This window comes from Capricornis sumatraensis, chromosome 11 (genome assembly GCF_032405125.1).
Source record: "Capricornis sumatraensis isolate serow.1 chromosome 11, serow.2, whole genome shotgun sequence".
Lineage (NCBI taxonomy): Eukaryota > Metazoa > Chordata > Mammalia > Artiodactyla > Bovidae > Capricornis > Capricornis sumatraensis.
Genome location: NC_091079.1, coordinates 60,469,604 through 60,492,656, shown reverse-complemented (window position 1 = coordinate 60,492,656; position 23,053 = coordinate 60,469,604). Strand labels below are relative to the sequence as shown.

Sequence of the window (23,053 nt, the reverse complement as noted above, 5' to 3'; positions counted from 1 at the left end):
CCCCCTGGAGGAGGGCATGGCAACCCACCTCAGTATTCTTGCCTGGAGAATTCCATGGACAGAAGAGCATGGTAGGCTACAGGCCATGGGGTCACACAGAGTGGGACACAAACTGAAGCAACTTAGTCACACACACTCACTAGAGGTCCTAAGCTACTGAGATAACACTAGAAAAAATATATACTCATACATAAATGTATATAGCAAGTTATACACATAATTTGTAATTTTGAAAAGCGTAGTTAAAACATCATGTTTGAAATAGAAACAGCAATCAAAATAAACCAAAGAATCATACCCAATATAAAAAACACAAGATTTTAGTGAAATATTTTAAAAGTCTTTAAGAAAAAGTTCTATTAACTTTTTGGATGAGAAGATAAAATTTGATAACAATTTCACTTCTCTATAAATTACTCTAAAAACATCAGATAAAATTACAATTAAAATCACTCTATGCTATTATGAGAATTATCAAGATAATTGTAAAATTCATCTGGAAAAGTAAATAATAGACCTAAGACTGCAGTTAGGAAATTCATTAAAAGACAAAGATGGTAAGACTGAATTATATCATCTAATATTTGAAAAATTTCCACCTACAAGCTGATACAGATCATTTAAAATGAAAGGACATACTCAGGTTTAACATGCAAATATAAACAAATAATAAGACTCCTAGGAAAAATTAAGCTTCAAAATATGTCTCACTTTGAGGTTTCTTCTAGACATGCCTAGCACATGTCTATGTTAAAAAGATGGACATATTTAAGACTGTATATTATATTTTTCATTTAATATACTATATATTCAATTTGATATAGACATTTCAATTAAATGCAACATTGTCTGGAGAATATAAAAACAAACAAAAGATTATTAGGACTTATGAAATCATCTTGTTAAACTTAAAAATTGTAAAGCAGTACAGATTCAAGAAAATTTAAAAATTAAAAAGTAAACTATTGCTTCAAGAACACATTAAAATATCTGAACAGATTATGTTCAGGTGAAACTAAAAGACTTCTGTTCCATAATGGTTATAAAGTTTTGTTTAATTCTTAAATTTTTATAAATGATGCAATGATATATAAACAGTTTAAGAATATAGAGAAATAAGGAAAAGGTCATGTAGATCTCTGATTTCTGAGAATATTTCCTTTTCCTCTTTGATTTTAGTGTACTGAGATTTTACACTTTTCTTTTCAGTGGGTTTTGAAATGTATATTTGGTATTAATAATTTCCAGTAATAATAATTGCCAAAAGTGGGTAAACAATTGTAAACAATTGTAAACAATTCAATTCTGTGTAGTATTCTCCATTAATTTTTAAATTGTTCTCCATAAGTCTGTATTTTATTTTAAAATTATTTGAGAAGTAAATATATATATATATATATTTTTTTTCCTGGTCAAACTTTTCAACTACTTGCCAATTTTATTTGTTTTATTAAGAGGATAAATGTCAAGATGTCAAGATTGTTGAAATGCTACTGATACCTAGCATTAAAAACCGTGATAGATGGGGCAATAGAGGGGTAAGAGGTATAAACTATTATGTGTAAAATAAGCCACTAGGATATACTGTACAACATAGGTAATATGGTTAATATTTTGTAATAACTATAAATGGAATATGATGCTTCCCTGGTGGCTCAGCGGTAAAAACCTGCCTGCAATGCAAGAGATGGAGGAGATGTGGGTTCGATCCCTGGGTTGGGAAGATCTCTTGGAGAAGTCATGGTAACCCACTCCAGTATTCTTGCCTGGAGAATCCCACGGACAGAGGAGCCTGGCGGGCTACAGTCCAAATGGTCATAAAGAGTTGGACACGACTGAATGACTAAGCACAACCACACTGCCATGGTTTATAAAGTTAGTACTGTATCAATCATTTTTAAATACCTGGAGCACAAGTGAAATATGGATTCAGTTCACAATCTGAAAATGGAAGTTTCTGAGTACTTTCATTGCTCATAAAATACGTTACTTTTCCTGCCAGCTATCGACAATTTTTTACCTGGACCAACCGCATCTCAAAATGTTCAGCTGTAGAGATAAATCCCTTCCATTCAATGTACAATATTATTTATAGTGTTTCTGTCATGTCCTAGGCACTCTTCCAATTCTCTAAAGATCAAGAAAATGGCAAAATAGCATAGATAGGGAAGATCCGCTGGAGAAGGGAAAGGAAACCCACTCCAGTATGCTGACCTGGAGAATTCCATGGACTCTATAGTCCATGGGGTCTCAAACAGTCAGACACTACTTAGCGACTTTCACTTTCACTTTCAGATAGATAGAGATAGATGGAGTTGTGGACATGCATGTATATTATTAAATAGTTCAATAAAAGAGGATTAACAAAATAATATAGGTTTCCCAGGTGACCCTAGTGGTAAAGAATCTGCCTCCCAAAGCAGGAAACACAAGAGATGCAGGTTGAATCCCTGGGTTGGGAAGATCCCCTGGACTAGGAAATGGCTACACACTGCAGTATTCTTACCTGGAAAACCCCATGGGCAGAGGAGCCTGGCAGGTACAGTCCATGGGTCACAAAGAGCTGGACATGTCTGAGCGACTGAGAGCACACATAGCACACAACAAAATAATATGGAACGAGAGAATAAGGAAACCAAAAAGTATATATTTGTGTTTGTGTGTGAACCATGTGAAGGGAAATATTAAGCCGCATTATTCTTCACTTATTAACACTTGGTCTTGAGTCGCGTGTTCATCCAGGTCATTTTATTTCTAGTTGAATCAGAATTCTGTAAGCACTGACAAGTTTGGAAAGGTTCCATAGTTTGAAGCTGTCAGAGTCAGTGCCATAGATTTTCTCTAGCCAGAGCAGTGTAATCTGCTGCCATGCAGCATTCTCATATGGTCATTCAAGACATGAACATGGTCATTCAAGACATGAAGACGGTCATTCAAGACATGAAGAGAAGACCTTGATGTTTAGTTTATTTTCTAAAGAACCAGATATCTCACAACCATGAGTCACATATACTTAAACTGTCCCTGAATACTCTGCAGTTTCTGTATTATTTCCCTTTTTCAGTTGATGCTTTGCTCTGCTGGCATTGTTTCAATATTATATCACAGGTGGTATGATATCTGCTTCCTATTGTATTATTAGGTTTTTCAGAGAGAGGCTGCCTATTTAGAACATTGTGATTCATTTAAAAATATTCATTTAAAAAAACATTGTGATTCATTTAAAAAATCTCATCCATTTGAAATAATTTCTTGGAAATAGTGTGAAGATGAGAACTAAGGCAGAAACTGGTTCCCCAGAAGCTCTCTATTTTTGGTTCCAAAATTTCTTTTCTAAATGGAAAGCAAACTTTTAGTGACTCAGCTTCATCTTTATACTTAGAATTGGGGAATAATCCTCACCTTTCCTGTCTGAGAGCTAGAATCAGTTACCAGGGACCCATGCCATGGAAAGTTGGTATGTGAAGCTCTACATGTCAGCGAGGGCCCAAAGAAACCACTTACTCATTCCTGGAATAAGGGCACTCCAGGAAAGCTGTTGAGTGGCTATTTCCAATTCTAAGTCTCTTTTCATATAAAAACAATAATGATAGTACTAAATTAAGCATCCCGAGTCCCCTTGCTCTAGTTTTGAATTGCAATGAACCTGGACTTGGTGCCTGTGGACTGATGGCATTCCCCAATCTCATTACTGGAAACTCTGCCTTGTCATTTAACATTTAGTGGAGCGTGCAATGTTGCAGGTGGAATTTTCTTTTGGTTTAAATACGTGCCTGTAACAGCAAGTTGGCGTTCTCTTTATCTGCAGAAACATAGACAGGGACATTCATTCATTTTTGCATATGTTGGACACATTTTCTTAAGTACCTGTTGTACTCCAACACGACACCCTTGGCTGAGGGAGACAAGAGAAGTATCATTCATGATCCCAAGAGTGCAGATGCTTGTATTGCAACTTCCAATTTTATCTGAAATTTTCTTTAACCCCATTTATTATTAAGCAACAGTGATAGCAGACACCATTTCTTGATCACTTATCATGTTCCAGACACTGTGCTAAGCACTTTCTAAAATCAGCTCATTGAATGTATTATTATTATTGCAGAAAAACACCATTTTACAAATTCAGAAAAAGTGTGGTTTATATCTTGCTCAAAAGAGTGGTTCATATCTTGCTCAAAGTAACAGCCAACAAGTAATCTCACAGCTAGCAGGTACAATAGTAGAGCCAGAATCTCAATTCAGATTCATTTCACTCCAGTGTCATTTATTTGATTGTTTAGTCTATCAGTTCAGCTCAGTTCAGTCACTTAGTCATGTCCGACTCTTTGCGACCCCATGAATAGCAGCACGCCAGGCCTCCCTGTCCATCACCAACTCCCGGAGTTCACTCAGATTCGCGTCCATCGAGTCAGTGACGCCATCCAGCCATCTCATCCTCGGTCGTCCCCTTCTCCTCCTGCCCCCAATCCCTCCCACCATCAGAGTCTTTTCCAATAAGTCAACTCTTCGCATGAGGTGGCCAAAGTACTGGAGTTTCAGCTTTAACATCATTCCTTCCAAAGAAATCCCGGGGCTGATCTCCTTCAGAGTGGACTGGTTTGATCTCCTTGCAGTCCAAGGAACTCTCAAGAGTCTTCTCCAACACCACAGTTCAAAAGCATCAATTCTTTGGCGCTCAGCCTTCTTCACAGTCCAACTCTCACATTCATGCATGACTACTGGAAAAACCATAGCCTTGACTAGACAGACCTTAGTCGGCAAAGTAATGTCTTTGCTTTTGAATATGCTGTCTAGGTTGGTCATAATTTTCCTTCCAAGGAGTAAGCTTCTTTTAATTTCATGGCTGCAATCACCATCTGCAGTGATTTTGGAGCCCCCAAAAATAAAGTCTGACAGTTTCCACTGTTTCTCCATTATTTTCCCATGGAGTGATGGGACCAGATGCCATGATCTTCATTTTCTGAATGTTGAGCTTTAAGCCAGCTTTTTCTACTGCCTTCAAAGTACTGAGTCAAAACTGAAGTTCTTGCATTTTCAAAGTACAGCAGAAGTCAAAGTAAGTAAGGGAAAGGATCAATTAGTAACACTGCAAAGCCAGCTTCTACATCAGAAGCCTAAGAAATATCATTCTCTTTCCTCATTCCTTACATGTAAATCTTTTGCAAGTGTTTGGGCTCTTAGACCAGCTTCACACACTTGTTTCTCTGTCTCAAGTTTTGTCATATTAATCTATTCCCTGAATTATCACATAATGGTCAATCTAATATACAAACCTGATCATGTCAGCCTCATGTGGAGAATTTGTTGAAGGCCTTCCATCATCTCATCCAATGTCCCATAAAAGGCATGGAATTTAGCCCCTTTTGTGTCATCTCCTGCCACATGCTTACTTCCCACTAGAGACCCTGGTGGAAAGCATATATATTTTTGCACATATCATTTTGTTTTGTACATTTAAAAAAAAATTCCGATATAGTTGCTTTACAATGTTGCATTAGTTTCCAGTATAAAACAAAGTGACTCAGCTACATGTATACACTTTTCCTTTCCCTCTTGGACCTCCTTCCCACCCCTCATTCCATCCCATCCATCTAGGTCACCCAGAGAGCATTGAGTTGAGCAATTTTGCCATACAGCAGGATCCTACTAGCTAACTGTTCTACACATGCCGGTGCACATACATTGATTTCAACCTCCCAATTCATCCCATCCCCACTCCATGTCCACATGCCTGTTTTCTACATCAGCATCCACTTCTGCCTTGCAAACAGGTTCATCTGTACTATTTTTCTAGATTCTCCATATAAGCGGTTATGTACAATAATGCACTTCCTTTTCAAAATTTCAAACATGGGCTTCCTTTCTCCTTTGGTGCTTAAGTACCTCTCTGTATTTCTAATAACCTTGGCATTTCTCATGTGAGACTGGATATAGCTATTTTTGTGTTCTTTATCTCCTGGAAACCTAGACTACTTCAGTGCACAGGCCATGTGATTTTCATATTTGAACTTTCAGTTCTTAGCCAAAGGCCGAACAGTAGATATTTCTTAAATTGAATTAAGCCAGACTAACAGCAAAACAAGCTAACCATAAAACACCAAATCAGAGATATTCCTCATTGTTCTAGTAGAACATAGGAACTGCTTTGGCAAATAAATTTGGCAAAAAATCAATGGGCTTCCCTAGTGGCTCAGATGGTGCAGAATCTGCCTGCAATGCGGAAGACCTGGGTTCAATCCCTGAGTTGGGAAGATCCCCTGAAGAAGGGAATGGAAATACACTCCAGGATTCTCTCCTGGAGAATTTTGTGGATAGAGGAGCCTGGCAGGCTACAGTCCATGGGGTCACAAAGAATTGGACACGACTGAGTGACTAACACTTTCTTTCTTTCAGGTATTTCTCCCAAGTTTCCCACATCTTCACATTTATTCGTCACATAATCTTAGACCAACCACTTCGTAACTTGAAGTGAATCTCAATTTCTTATTAGTTAAATGGTTTCATTCTCTCAGACTTGGACATCATTCCAAATGTAAAGGCTATGGTTGCCATTCTAACTACTCTGCATGCTACAAATGACATTTCAGAAGGTATAAGTCCTCTAGAGGTCACAGATACAAATCAAAATGAAATCTATGCACAAAGAACAAGCCGAATATAATACAGATTCCATTTGTAGGCAGAAACTCTTCCCCCAACCCAATTATTCACCCTAAAATGACCTGCCAAGAGTTTGAAGGAACTAAGTAAGAAAATGTAGAGAGAAAATTGCAACCCAGCACCCCCAAGTATAAATCAAGCTCCAATTATTGGGACGGTATCATAGCCTTAATACATTTTTATGTCTTATCTACCTGAAAAGCTGACAGAATGGGCTTGCTTTCTACCACCTAATGAACCTATTGGAATCTAACAGGACTAAAGATCCAGGGGCAGCCATCCTTGGTTCCAAGAAGCCTTACTTCTTCAGTGAAACAAAGGTTTATCTTGAGAAATAGCATCAGCTATGGCAAAGGATTTTACATGAAAAGATCCCTCATTAGTGTGGCTGGGCGGTTGGTTTTCTGGGGCTGGCACAACATTCGTCTCTTTAGCTATAACAGATTCAAGTTACTGGTGTTGGAAAGCTGTCCAAGCAGTTTACAAAAATAGCAATGCAGAGCCTGCAAGAGTCATACACACTGTATTTCAGTCTATTTCCCCTACTTAGAAGGCTCAAATTGTAGTTCTAGAATTTGGAGATTTAATAGATCAGTTGAACAAAGGGGGATAAAAATTCATTGTCATTGAAGGTTTAGGGCTTTGCTGAAGTGGGATCTGATCACAGTTGGCTGGTTTCTGAAACTAGAATCTTTTTTATGTTATTAAGAATCAATTAAGCATTGCTCCCCTAGGTATTGCCATGGCCCCTTGGCGATTTATCCAGAGTTTGTCCAACCACATTTTTTTGTAGGTGTAATATAAATGGGCCTGATTTAGATCAAGGATAGTTTTAAAATTAATGAGTGGATCTCAGGGACAGACTAATGAAAAGCTTTATAAGAAATTTTCTCAACTACCTTCTCTGCATGTGCCCAACTTTAAAGTACTGAGCAGTTTTCACTGACCTTCCCTTGAAAAAAATCAACAAAATTAAGGACCATATTTATTAAAGACCCAATAAAAATTACACTGAATTATAGAAATAGAACCAAAAACACACAGTCCACAGTAACATGAAGACTGTTTGAATTTGTCTTTGGAATAGGAGACAGTTTTACTCAAATTATAAAAGTCATAATTAAAAAAAAAAATCACAGTTGAGGGATGTGTTAAAAGCAGATCACGAGTCTCAGCTTTTAGTGAATTTATTTTGAACCTCCTCAAGCAGACACTGCAAATTTTTACATTCTAATGAGTGAACTAAAAACATATATTTCAAAGCAAATAGCACTCATAAATTACATTTATGACACATGAGGTTGCTGACTGCTGCGCAGGGAGCACAGAGTAATGGTTCTAATATGCACTCTAGCTTGATTTTCTCAGTTCCCAACATGCTCTAATTCCACACTACAAATCTTTAAATGGCAGTTATATTTTAATTAATGTGATTATGTGCTGCCATTAGCAAAACCTCCCCCAGCACATTTCTCCTGCCAGGCCCATGAATGCCAGTAAACCATTAACATAAAAGGGCTGTTTGCTTATTAAATTCATCTACACAAATAGGCAAGGGTTGCAATTGTTGATTTGCCACTGAAAGAACAGAATGAGAAGGAGTTGCTCTGTGGCTGGCAGTTGCAATTATCTGGTGTAATTAAGTCTAATTTATAAAGCCCCCCTCAAATGAGAAAGTAACAATTTTTGTTAATTAACAAGAGCATTTGTAAAGCTCGTTAACTCCATCATTCAGAGGCTGCCTGGAAAAATGGGAGCATATGGCTATTACGATGGGACATGTTGCATATGTGTATTTGTGCATTAATCTGTTTGGAAGGTCTAATGATTGAAATGGGAACTAGAAATGGAGGTTATGTTACTGAGGAAAGAAGATGTACTGTTTTCATTTATCTTTACAGCAATGTGAGTGCTTTGTCATTATCTTCTGCATATGGTTTCATTATTCTGATACAGTGCTCAGCATTGCCTCATACCATCAGGCCCATAAGCCTGCAGGGTACAAGAGCACTTATCTTTCCTGATGACTGTTGAATCATTTAAAACAAGTTATTAGTGAAACAATTAAAATGATATTGGTTCACAATTGTATTTATAGCTGGCAGGCATAATGGAACATTCTGAATAGCAGTCGGGGGTTCTCAGAATGGATGGAAAATGCTGTTAATCAGAGACAAGAGAAACCTCTAAAGAAAACCTAAATTGCAAGAGCACATTAATTGTATTGAAGCATTTCATTTAATTGAGAACAAAGGGAAGGTAAAAATCATATTATCAATGTTTTATGAACATGAAGAAATGGGAAAATTACTATGTCATTTGTCACATATCTTCTGCTGGAAGTGAAAATTAAAAAGGCAGTATTTAACTTTAACCAGAGCAGGCCAAATGCATCATGTTGTTATAAATTTTCATTTTCAAAGGGAGCTCCAGAATAAAATAGAACAAATAAGTTAATTAACTCATAAATACAGAGGAAGACCTTTGGGCAGAACACCCATGCACATGGGAGGAGTCCAATGAAATTCAGAGTTTGTTAAATGGCTATAAAAGACATTGAGGGCTGTCCTTACTCCATTCCATTCATGATTCTTAAGAAATTGCTGCGATCATATTTTCTGCCAGGAGTATATACATGTGTTATGTCTTTATTGCTATTGGTGGTAGAAGAACTTGGAATTTGTCAGACATGGTTGACAACATGTAGATGAATGAATAGCCAACTTCTCCTCTCACATAAACCAACCCGAAACATGCGATGACTGGTATTGTGAACAAGAACATTTGATCACACCACACTGTATGTGTGGAGGTGTTGATATGTCCTTGAAAGAAACAGAAGTGAAAGACTAGAGGTGGAGTAGGTGACAGTGAGAATGAAGCTGATTGGAATAAACAAGACTCATGCTTGGTAGATCAGATTTGGTAAGCTGCTCTGTAGGCAGCAACTCTTTGCAGGAGGTCCTTTGCCTTGTCCCTTTAGTAAAGCTAAATTTTAACTTAACTTTTACCCCCAAATTCCCCATGCTTCACCAATCTCTAGCCTAGACATACCTCTCAAATCTTTTGATCACACAATGCCTTGTCTAACCTGTTGATTCTTTTCTTAGATTGAAGAAGTAGGAATGGAGAACAAGCAGTTAATGGGTGACGAGATCTCTTCCCCATCTGCCCTTTCAGTAATCCTGGAAACATACTGTATGAACAAAATAACATCTGAAGGTAGATCACAAGATGTCAACAAACCTGCACACAATGAAAGATGGCAAAGAATCTGATCCCATATTTCAATGATTGATATTATTTTCTCTTAAAAAAAACCTTTACAGTCAAGTAGAACCCTGGAGTTCCTGTACAAGAGTCTGACTTCTCTCCAGGTTGCTGGCCTCCTGAATAAGTGAACTTCCCTTTTCCAATCAACAATTGTCTCTCAAATATTGGCTTTTGAGCAGTGAGCAGCCAAATGTGAGTTCAGTAACAATTTCTTCAATGAAAATCTAGTTCATCAAACAAATGAACTAACTGGTCTCTAGTTCAGATCAGTTTATTTTGGTGTATGGATGCTCAGTTGCTTTGTCATGTGTCCAGCTCTTTGTCATCCCATGGGCTTTAACCCTCCAGGCTCCTTTGTCCATGGAATTTTCCAAGCAAGAATACTGGAATGGGTTGCCATATCCTCTTCCAACGGATCTTACTGACTCAGAAACTGAATCTGAGGCTCTTGCATCTCATGAATTGGCGGGCAGATTATTTACCACTGCACCACTTGGGACTCCCTGTTCATTTTGGGGTTGTGTTCAAAGTATGGACCCTGACACAAGTAGTTTTATTGATATAAGCAACTTAAAATCTTTACATTGGACAGAAATAAAGATTCCAAATAGCGTAAAAATAGCACTAGCTATCAACCTGACCATCGTGAATCCAAGATGGCAGTTGTGTGGAGAAGCATACCATGGATTTGGAATAGAAAACAAATTTTTATGTACAAAAAGAACTTAAAATAGACATTAAAATACTGTGATGACTTTTCACATGTGGAAATATTTCATTGACAAAGTCTGAACTTGTTTAAATAATTGCATAACAACATCATAGACAATTTAAGGAGACTTGAAGAGTTGTGAATCTGAAAGGACTAGATTATAATAGTAACAGTTAATGCTTATTGAATTCTTACTGTGGAACAAGCATTGTTTTAAATTTATAAATTGAATTACAAAAACTACATAATATTTCTCAAAAATGTCTATGAAATGTTAATATCTTTATTTTATAGATGAGGAAATTTACTTGCAGAAATTTTCTATAATGTGCCTGAGGACACACAATCACTGAAAGAAACCCTTTTCAATTGATTAGGTGGGTTATAATCCATTGAACTCAACATCTGAATGTATATGTTGCTTCTATTCATATAACCTCTTTCACTGAGAAAAATATTTTAAAATAAAATTCCTATGAAAATTTCAGTATATTAATTTTTCTAGTTTCTGAATTTTAAACTATATATACATATATACTGGAGGACACAATGGTTACCCACTCCAGTATTCTGGCCTGGAAAAATCCCATGGAGAGAGGAATTTGGGGGTCACAGTCAGACATGACTAAGCACACAGGCATATATGTGTGTGTATGTATGTGTGTGTGTGTGTGTGTGTATGTGTGTTAAAGTCACTCAGTCGTGTTTGACTCTTTGCAGCCCCATGTAACCATGCGTGTGTACATATATATACACACACATATATATGAAAGTTGCTCAGTCATGTCCGACTCTTTCAGTTCAGTTCAGTTCAGTCACTCAGTCGTGTCTGACTCTTTGCAACCCCATGAATTGGAGCACATGAGGCCTCCCTGTCCATTGCCAACTTCCAGAGTTCACTCAAACTCATGTCCATCGAGTCGGTGATGCATTCCAGCCACCTCATCTTCTGTCATCCCCTTCTCCTGCCCCCAGTACCTCCCAGCATCAGAGTCTTTCCCAATAAGTCAACTCTTCACATGAGGTGGCCAAAGTACTGGAGTTTCAGCTTTAGCATCATTCCTTCCAAAGAACACCCAGGACTGATCTCCTTTAGAATGGACTGGTTGGATCTCCTTGCAGTCCAAGGGACTCTCAAGAGTATTCTCCAACACCACAGCTCAAAAGCATCAGTTATTTGGGGCTCAGCATTCTTCACAGTCCAACTCTCACATCCATACATGAGCACTGGAAAAACCATAGCCTTGACTAGACGGACCTTTGTTGGCAAAGTAATGTCTCTGCTTTTAAATATGCTATCTAGGTTGGTCATAACTTTCCTTCCAAGGAGTAAGTGTCTTTTAATTTCATGGCTGCAATCACTAACTGCAGTGATTTTGGAGCTCCCAAAAATAAAGTCTGACACTGTTTCCATTGTTTTCCCATCTATTTCCCATGAAGTCATGGGACCAGATGCCATGATCTTTGGGGCCCCGTGAACTGTGGCCTGCCAGGCTTCTCTGTCCATGGAATTCTCCAGGCCAGAATACTGGAGTGGGTAGCTGTTCCCTTCTCCAGGGGATCTTCCTAAGCCATGGATGAACCAAGGTCTCCCAAATTACAGGTGGATTCTTTACCATCTGATCCACCAGGGAAGAACACATATATATGTCTATTTATATATACATTTACTTATACAAAGATAGAATAATTTTCAGTCTTGTCAGATAAATAATTAAAATAACATTTTCCTGGTTGCATTTAATTGTCTGTTGACTTGTAAAATGAGGTGGTGGCCAGGTAGTGCAAACAATGATGGAGTATAGAAGTTAATTATTCTTCACTATTTTTTTCTCTTTTTGGCTTTCTCCTATTCACTCTCACCCTGCTGCTGCTGCTGCTGCTGCTGCTGCTGCTGCTGCTGCTGCTGTTAAGTCGCTTCAGTCGTGTCCAACTCTGTGCGACCCCATAGACGACAGCCCACCAGGCTTCTCTGTCCACGGGATTCTCTAGGCAAGAATACTGGAGTGGGTTGCCATTTCCTTCTCCCCACCCTCACTCAAGTACATGGAATTCTCTGGTCCCAGTACTGTTCCTGATTATGAGGAAAATGGCAAAAATATGACTGCCTGCAATGACCACCTAGTTTTTCAGCCAGTAAATCTGAGTTGGTTTAATCTCATTATTATTGAAAATTTGCCTACATCATATGTATAATCTTGACTCTTACAAGAAGTAGAGTTTATGAATGTCTGTTTTTTGCATTAGAGTTTTTAAACTGCAACTGGTACCAAGTAATAGACTGATGGTATAGAAAAATATTTTATAATCTGATATACAATATTTTAAAATTTTCTCCTGAAAACATAAAAAAGGAAAATCTAACTCTTAACTTTTCATTTAGTTTTGTCAAAATTCCAATATGTTACACATGAGAAACCAGGAAAGATATTTCACACAAAATATGTAAATTGTGATGACAGAATAAGGCATAAAATGATATGTATTGGGTCTATATAAGAAAACAAAAATGGACATGAATATTATGGCAACATTCTTCATCTTGAAAGTCTATCTTACTTAGAAATACTAGGAACCAGTGTTTGATGAAGATATGAAAACTTAGTTATATCCGAGTTTCTTATCTATGTGTACCATTCCATTCCATTTGTTTTACTTAAATCTTTCTTATATATTTTTGGGCCTCTTCAGAGAAGGCAATCTCAAATAATAGAGAATCATTATAAACAATTTAATGAGACAAAGTGTTAAGTTCAGAGAGTAAAGGAAAGGATGGAGTTGTTTTTATTTGTCTCTCTTGTTATTTGCAATGTCCATAGAAAAATATATGCTACAAGATACAGATTTAATTAAACATGCTGACTAAAGAAAGTACAGAAACTCTCAAAACACATGCTATTAAACACTGAAATGGGCTATCCTGAGAGATTGTTGAATTTCCTAGCCTGAGAATGTAATTGTGGAGAATTAGTCTGTCATGAATCTTAGAAGAAGAGATAAAGGAGACCTCTTCTAGTCTGAAGAGCTTAAGAAATGTTTATTAAACTATGTATGCCAAAAGGTCATTAGGTAAAAAGAGGTGTCCCAAATACACAGTTCAGCACCCTCTTACACATTAAAAGCTTTGTAAATATTATGCTCTATTACAGCTTAAACTACATTTAACTCTTAAAATACTCAATATAATCAGTCCATCAATGGCCCAAAGCTTCTAGTGTTGAAAGCCAGAACTGTGTGCCATTGCTATTCCCATTGTACAAGGATCAATTTACACAAGGTGATTGCCGAGAAAACAATAGCCACTGATAGGCGTTGCTCTTTTATATCATCAAATTCCATGTTTTAACTTAATGGCAAAGTGTAGACAACATTAGATGGGGGGAGGTATTCTTGGATTGTGACAATGTCTTAAAAATTTGACTCACAAAGCTACTTTTGACTCCCTCATACTCACAAGGATGCCCATATACATGTGTGCTTGCTATGAAAAGTAATTTCAGAAAAAAACCAAATTTTAGTGAAAGTTATGCTTCTCAACATAGGTAATCAAGATAAATGGAATTTGTCATTACCCTACAGCATCTTTCCAGCTATAGGTGCTGTGTTTGTTTTTGTTTTAGTCACTAAGTCAAGTCTGACTCTTTGTGACCCCATGGACTGTAGCATGCTAGGCTCCTCTGTCCACAGGATTTCCCAGGCAAAAGTACTGGAGTCGGTTGCCATTTCCTTTTCCAGGGGATCTTGCTGACTCAGGGACTGAACCTTCATATCTTATGTCTCCTGTATTGGCAGATGGGTTCTTCACCACTGAGTCACCTGAGAAGCCCCAGTGATGCTGTGTGCTCAGAACTAAATTCTGCTTAGTACACTGTTTTAATGGAGTTTATCCTGGCTTCAGTCTGCTTCCCAGCCTTACCACCCTCAAGACAACTGGGAGCCAGGGAAATGTACAAGGTAAGAAAAGTAATGAGTAATTTTTCTTAGTATCTTTCTGTAAACATACCCAAAAGTGAAAGTGAAGTCACTCAGTCGTGTCCTACTCTTTGTGACCCAAGGACTGTAGCCCACCAAGCTTCTCCATCCATGGGATTCTCCAGGCAAGAATACTGGAGTGGGTTGCCATTTCCTTCTCCAGGGGATCTTCCCAACCCAGGGATCGAACCCAGGTCTCCCACGTTGCAGGTAGATGCTTTAATCTCTGCACCACATGGTTAAATAGTTACTACCAAAATTTATCAAAGTTCACTCAAATAGTTGTTCTTTAAAAAAATTTTTTCTTTCAGTTTTATTGAAATATAGTTGACATACAGCACTCCATAAGTTTAAGGTGTATAGCATTATTATTTGATTTGCATCCATCAGGGAGTGATTATCACAATAAGTTTACTGAATGGACATCATTTCATAGATATCAAATTAAAGCAGAAAAAAAAATTTCTTGGGATGAGAACTCTTATGATTTACTCTTAACTGCTTTCATATATAATGAGTAACATCACTAATTATATTTATCATGTTGTAAGTTACATCCTTAATATGTATAACCAGAAGTTTCTACCTTCTGACAACCTGTTTTTCACAATCTAGAGGTGTTTAAGAACAAGTCATATGCTGATTTTTAGTTCCTTCTACTTCAGAGTTACTGAATAAGGAAACTAGGAATGGAGAAGAAGACATACATTTCCTAATAACACTTTATTCTGTCTTCTCTTTGCACTCCTTCTTCAGAGAGAGAGAAAAGAGTCAAGAATAGGAAGCTAAAGTGGAACCTGAAACCAGAATTGCAGTATTTCCTCAGTTTGTTCAAATCCCAACCTTCTTAAGCATTTCTCTGGTTTCTCCATGGCCAAAAAATAAAGCAGGAAAAATGAGGAAATCAGGAAAATTATTGTTTGGTTATCCCAGTAAGGCAATGGCACCTTACTCCAGTAATCTTGCCTGGAAAATCCCTTGGATGGCAGAGCCTAGTAGGCTGCAGTCCATGGGGTCACAAAGAGTAGGACACGACTGAGTGACTTCCCTTTCCCTATCCCAGTAAGAGGTCTTTCCTTACTGATAATGGAATTCAGTATGGTTTCATAACAAGTCCAGTTAAATTTAACTTATGCTTTCTAAGTCATGAGAAAAGGAAGTTAAGCCCTGCTCTGTGCTCTGAGAACCATCTTTCAAGTTTCTCTGGCATGTTGACATGTTACTAGAGCATCGAGTTACCAAGTGGAACACTCTCCTTGGCAAGGCTCCCTTAATTTGTCTGTTTGACTAATTTCAAATATTACTTTCCAATTGCATTTAATCTAACTACATCACATCTCCTGTTCCTTTAATCCCTGGTCACTACTGAGACTTCTAGGCTCATCAGTTATTACCTATCTTGTTTATATTTCCTTGCTTCATCTCTTCCTGCTTTTGCTTCCCTCCCTCTCAGTCCTTCACAAGGAATATTCTGAATCTTGATGCAATACTAAACCCTCTTACTCCCATTCTTAACTAATTATTTATCAAGGGATCTGAAGGTCAGAAGGTGTTCTCCTATTTCCTAATCTCTGGATTCAGACCACATGTGTTGTCTAAGTGCCTACCTTCCCCACACACCACACCACCCGCCTTAATGCCTACCACCTTTCATCTCCCTAGTAACTGCTCTTTAGATAAGGATTTATGTTGCATTTCCTGATACCAGAACACCGTGATCTGTCACACCAGTAGTCATTCAGGCTGTCTACCCAAATGTCCACATTTATAATTCTTAACTTTTGATCTTCTCTGAGAACCTCACCCTGCTTATTTAACTTATATACAGAGCATGTCATTTGAAACGCTGAGCCAGATGAAGCACAAGCTGGAATCAAGATTGCCAGGAGAAATATCAATAACCTCAGATATGCAGATGACACCAACCTTATGGCAGAAAGTGAAGAGGAACTAAAGAATCTCTTGATGAAAGTGAAAGAGGAGAGTGAAAAAGTTGGCTTAAAGCTCAACATTCATAAAACTAAGATCATGGCCATCCAGTACCATCACTTCATGGCAAATAAATGGGGCAACAATGGAAACAGTGAAAGACTTTTTTTGGGGGGTGGGGTGGGGCTCCAAAATCACTGCAGATGGTGACTGCAGCCATGAAATTAAAAGATGCCTGCTCCTTGGAAGAAAAGTTATGACCAACCTAGACAGCATATTAAAAAGCAGAGACAGTACTTTGCCAACAAAGGTCCGTCTAGTCAAACCTATGGTTTTGACAGTAGTATGTAAGAGTGGATGTGAGAGTTGGACAATAAAGAAGGCTGAGTGCCAGAGAATTGATGCTTTTGAACTGAGGTGTTGGAGAAGACTCTTGAGAGTCTCTTGGACTGCAAGGAGATCCAACCAGTCCATCCCAGAGGAAATCAGTCCTGAATGTTCATTGGACTGATGTTGAAGCTGAAGCTCCAATACTTTGGCCACCTGATGTGAAGAACTGACTCATTTTAAAAGACCCTGATGCTGGGAAAGAATGAAAGTGGGAGGAGAAGGGGACAACAGAGGATGAGATGACTGTATGGCATCACTGACTCGATGGACATGAGTTTGAGTTGGTGATGGACAAGGAAACCTGGTGTGCTACAGTTGCAAAGGGTCAAACACGACTGAGCAACTGAACTGAACTGAACTGATCTGAGAACCCCACCCACCCTTCCACTCAGGCACAAACTACACCCTCAGTTCAGGTGCCCATTCCCAAGATGATATTATGGGTTTGTCATGAAGAAATGTCATCAGATTTAAAAAGTTCAACTCTAATTCCTTCATCTTTATTCAAAGCTGTATATTCAGTTTGACTCACATGATTTCACATAGTGGTGCCTCTAAGTGACCTTTTTTTAAAATTTACTCCATACAACTTTCTCCACATTCCTCATCCCACTCATTAGAAATCGCTTGCTTTCACATCTCTACCAAGCTTCGATTGTAGTGCTCAAGAGTTCAGGGACTGTAATCCACCCATTGCAGGTTCCCTGGTTGCTCACATGGTAAAGAATCTGCTTGCAATGCAGGAGATCTGTGTTTGATCCCTGGGTTGGGAAGATCCCCTAGAGAATGGAATGGCAAACCACTCCAGTGTTCTTGCCTGGAGAATTCATGAACAGAGGAGCCAGGTGGCAACAGTCCATGTGGTCACAAAGAATTGGACATGACTGAATGACTTCCACTTTTACTTTCAAGCTACCCATTTCTCTATGTATGCAGAGTGCCAGGTAGTAATATAACTAGGCAGAGCCATCCTTAATCACCATAAAAGCTTAACTTAACCATATGCTATTCACTTGCTCTTATCCCCAGCCTCAACAACAAGTTTGAGTTTCTCCCTGGCACAGTTGGACAAGACAACCAGACAACTATCAGTCTCTTCTGTGCTCCACATGTAGAACACAACTCGAAATCAAGTACAGAGGCACCTTTTTCATCTTATACACCTCTGTAACTAAACTGATGGAAAAAATACCATAGGTTTGAAGACTGCTACACAGGGCTTCCCAGGTGGTGTAGTGGTAAACAATCCATCTAACAATGTAAGAGATGCGGATTTGATTCCCTGGAGGAGGAAATGGCAACCCCTTCCAGTATTCTTGCCTGGGAAATCCTGTTGACAGAGGAGCCTGGTGGGTACAGTCCATGGAGTTACAGAGAGTTATACCTGACTGAGCATGTACACACTGCTAGAAATCCACTTTTTTTTTTTGCTCTTGCCTCGGGGCTTGTGGAGTCTTAGTTCTCTGACCAGGGTTTGAACACCAGCCCCCTACAGTGGGATCACAGAATCCTAGCCCTTGGACTGCCAAGGAATTCTCACAAACTCACATTTTCTAACCTTCTACTTGATCTTTCAATTTTAACACCTAACCCTCTTAGTGTATTATAATAGCTCTTTGCCGAGATGAAAAAGGCCTTCAGACTCTTGATATATTTGGTACAAGCTTATCTCTGGCCACTCCGGCCAGATGATAGGCTGTCCTCCTTCTGTGTAAAGTTAAGCTTCCTTCCCTGTTTTCCCATCTTCAGCAAGACCAGAGTTATCTTGCTTTCCTTGTTTCTGTCTTGTCTTCCTCCTGACAGGCACTCATCATTGTCAAAGTGATTTTCTAAAACACAAATCTTATCATGTCACCACTCTCCTAAAATCCTTCTCAGTAGTTCTCCACTGCTCTTAAGTAAAATCTAAATATTTCAGCTTTGCTTTCAAGACCTTGAATTACTGGATTCCAGATGTCTCATCTCTTGCGCTTCATTCTTGTTGCATTAGGACTTCCTGCTGTATCTTTTGCCTAGAACACCACCTTTTCACCCATTCAACCCTTTACTTTGTCACCAGGCTGCTCCACCCTCCAGTGAAGTGAAGTGAAGTTGCTCAGTCGTGTTCAATTCTTTGCGAACCCATGGACAGTAGCCTACCAGGCTCTACCGTCCATGGGATTTTCCAGGTAAGAATACTGGAGTGGGCTGCCATTTCCTTCTCCTGGGGATCATCCCAACCCAGGGATTGAATCTGGGTCTCCTGCATTGCAGACAGACGCTTTACCGTCTGAGCCACCCACCCTCCAGTGAGTCACTCTAATTTCACCTCTGCCTCAGGGTTCAGTTGAATATTCAGATTTCAAATTAGACTTTTACTTTCTCAAAGAAAATATCTCCGAGCCTCCAGATTCGTACTGAGTGATGTGTTCCCGTGAAATCCTGTGTTACCCCTAACAGAGCCTTTATCATAACGTGCTGTAATTTGTTACATACTGTCTGTTTCTCACTAGACACTAAGCACTGTAAAGTCAAGTATGCCGTTCATCTTTTTCACTGATTTTTCTTAGAAGACAAGCATTAGGATTTGACACATAAATATTTTGTGAACTCTACGCACTGGAATTGGCCCAAGATCCTAGATCCAAGAGCATAGCTGGATCAGCAGTTCAAATCTGAAAGGATTCACAAGAGTATATGAACTATTTTGCAAAGACAACCAGACATGATGGTAGTGTGATCTAAAACAAAAGACAACAAAAATTAAAGTCATATATCAAAAAACAAAGGACATTAAAGAATCAAGATAAATGGTAAATGTTACAAAAATTCCTAACTCCTTAGGAATTACCTAATGGTTTACTCCAAAGAAAATAATGAATACTCAGATTAAAAGCAGCCTTTGCCTCCACAACCTTACCACAGCCTGACCTCAAATTCCAAACCAAGTAGAGTGTTTTCTAAAGAGAATACCAGTAGTCTCTTTAGATTCTCAGATGTATCAGAGGATCTGGAGTACTTAGGGGCTGTGTGAGAATTCGGATGCATAGAATGAAACTATTTAGAAAAATAGTTGAAAGCCAAAAATACAAGGGAGATGTAAATTGTATATTATTATTTTTGACTGCTTGACTGTTTTTATTGAATACACCAGAGTGCTCACACTGGTTGAAAAAGATTTCTTCAGCTTGAGTTCAATACATTTACATTGTTTACGTGAAGTGATCTCCCTGTATTCATTTTTGATTATAGATTTTATTTATTAAATGTCAGTCATACCAGGTCCAAGTTCAGAGGCAGAAAGGACAAAGATAGAACCTTGCATTTGGTGTGATTCTTTCACAGAGAGAGTGAGGCAGCAACTTGTCAGAGAGGTCATGACTATTTTGGCCAAAAATTATCACAGATAAGGCTAGTGCTGCCTTGAGGTTATTTGAACAATACCTATATAGTTATTACAAGCAAATTAATGGTCACCTAAAGTCTTTATTTCATAACAAATATTCAGGTTACTTGGTTTTCTCAAACTGTATAGTAAGATCAATAAGGCAGGTTATAAGCCTATATATATCCTGGGAATTAAAGTAAATGAAACATTTTGATTATAGATTTATAGTTTATAAATAAATGAAGCATCTTGGCATTATGCACAATATCTACCAGAAGACATACTGAAAGGACCAATTTATAAGGAGCAAATTTATTTAAATTTTGTAGGAAAAAAAATTCTGAAAAATTTCCTGTGTCTGGCAAATGAAAATTACTTATAATATTTCAAAATGCATAGCTCCTCATAGCTATTCTTTTAATTTCCTCTCTCCTGTTTTATTTTAGTGAACATTAATATATTTGTATGTAATTTTTCATGTACATACACTCCTGATCTCAAACTTTCTAGTTCTGTTTTTTTTTATACTGTTACAAATCTCTTGAGATTTTAATATTACTATCATACGCCTTTTAGTAATATCATCATCCCGAAGGTTGGAGAAGTACTCCTTTTTAGGCAAGATTTTTTTTTTAAATTTATTAATTTTTTATAAACTTTAAGTCAAGCTTCACAAAATTTAAACTATAATCTTGTTTAATCTACTTAATTTTTAAAATGACTATTATGATTGAAATGACCTCCCCACAAAAAGTCATCTCAGTTGTCAGGGGAACAAGAATCTTCAGCATTTAATTCAGTAGTAAAGTCCTAGATCAGGGTCATAATTATATCTATGAAATGATGCCATGTGGTTGGCAGCCACAAGAAAACAATCATATACCCTTATCCTTAGATAGCCCAGAATAGCATGTCTCTGGAGCCTGTATTTTAAGTGAAATGTATGGGCAAAATCAGAGGGATGAATGCTGGGCTGGAAGCTTCCACTAAGTTCTATTTCTCCCCAAATGATTCACTTAAAGCAACTAAGTCAACCCTCAGCCCATGTAGCACACAATTAGTGGGAATGAAAACTCACCCATTGTCTTTCCAAAACGGCTGTTCTTTCCAGCACGGCCCTTAAATCCACAGGTCTCCAAAATCTTGCCTACATGAAGCACAAGGAGTTTGAATTATTGGCTGAGTCATCAGGTCATAGAGACCTCAGATAGAAATTTCTATTGTTTATTTAGGAAATGAAAGAGATTTGTAGAAATATGGAAATTACAGTCTGTCATTTGTAGGGCAGTCTCTTTGTTTTAGGCATTTTGAAGAAATAGGCCAGTGCTATAAACAACCTCACACTAAAAGTTTTTCAATGCCACAACTTAGAGAAATAATAAAATGTAATTGATAGGCTTGGAGATCACGAAGGAGCTGTTGTTTGTTGAGGGGATTTTGCACCACCGTGTTCTATTACTGAAATAATTTACTTTTATATCCTGGGCTGATATTGAAATCAGTACATTTCTGGTACAAAATAACTTTAGGCATTTTAAATATCTTTTATGTTCAAGTAAAAACCAGAGAAGGAAGCTTTGGTGTTCCTAAACCACTCTGGGTGTCTTATATTTCCTTCTTTTGGAAGAGTGTACCACAGTCATTTAGTGCATAGGGAGAGAACCCTTGTGCTCAGACTATTGGGCGGTGGTGAGAACACACAGCCAAGCTGAATGCCTTGCCAGATTGGAGCGGTATGTTGCACTTCCCCGGCTGATGGATGCCGACACACACATTGCTCCCTAATCAGCCGACTTTAATAATATCCCAGCCCTGCTGAAGGGACTGGGTAGGTGTAAGCCTCAGTCCAAGCCTGACCCTGCTGGATTTCATTCAGCTGGAAAAACGAACATCTAACACCCACTGGGAATGGGCTTTGCTTATATGGGAAGTCCTCCCAGCCACTGCTTTAACTCCTTTGACCTTTTCTCCAACACTTAAAACTGCAAGGAACTTGGCGATGTTAGAGAGGGGAAAAACACAGTTTTCAGAATTTTGGTTGGCAGGGATGCAAGCTACTGAGACCAGATGAATTTTTGCAATAAGAAGCCAACTGTGATTGCTGAGGTTCACTCATTTTTGTCTAGATAGCCTGCTGAGTGATACATGTGCCCTATTTTTAATGAATATTTCTGATCCTGCTGGTATACACCTGCTCAAGTACCTTTTTCTCCCCTAAATTGACAAATTCCTCAAGCACTTCAGCTTCAGTCATGATGAGATTCATCTCTCCTTTAAGATGCTAAAGACTGGACGCTTACCTTTGGTTAGCTAACTTTGGTCCGTAAACTTCCAACATGTCTCATTTTTTCCCATAACACCTGGGAAGCTAGCACATGCTTATAAGCATGATTATCTTGGTTGTCAACACTTAGGAGGTGGGTGCAAACCAAGCCTCACTTTTCCTTGGACTTTGGTTCTGATTTGGCTCCTATCCCAATTCATACCTGCTTTCCTGGTGGCTCAGTGGTAAAGAATCTGCTTGCAATGAAAGAACCTTCGGTTCAATCCCTGGGTCAGAAAGATGCCCTGGAGGAGGAAATGGCAACACACTCCAGTATTCTTGCCTGGGAAATCCCATGGACAGAGGAGCCTGGCAGGCTACAGTCTATGGTGTCGCAAAGAGTTGGACAGAACTGAATGACTAAACAACAACCCGATTCATAGATAACCAAACAGAGGCAAATTTACACCATGTCCTAGAGCAT

General features: G+C 38.3%; 1 pseudogene; it reads right to left on the bottom strand.

Annotated features, from left to right (window-relative positions):
• LOC138088325 (glutaredoxin-2, mitochondrial pseudogene) overlaps positions 1 to 22,572 on the bottom strand; it is a 68,799-nt pseudogene extending 46,227 nt beyond the window's left edge.
• Positions 22,573 to 23,053: the final 481 nt, after the last annotated feature.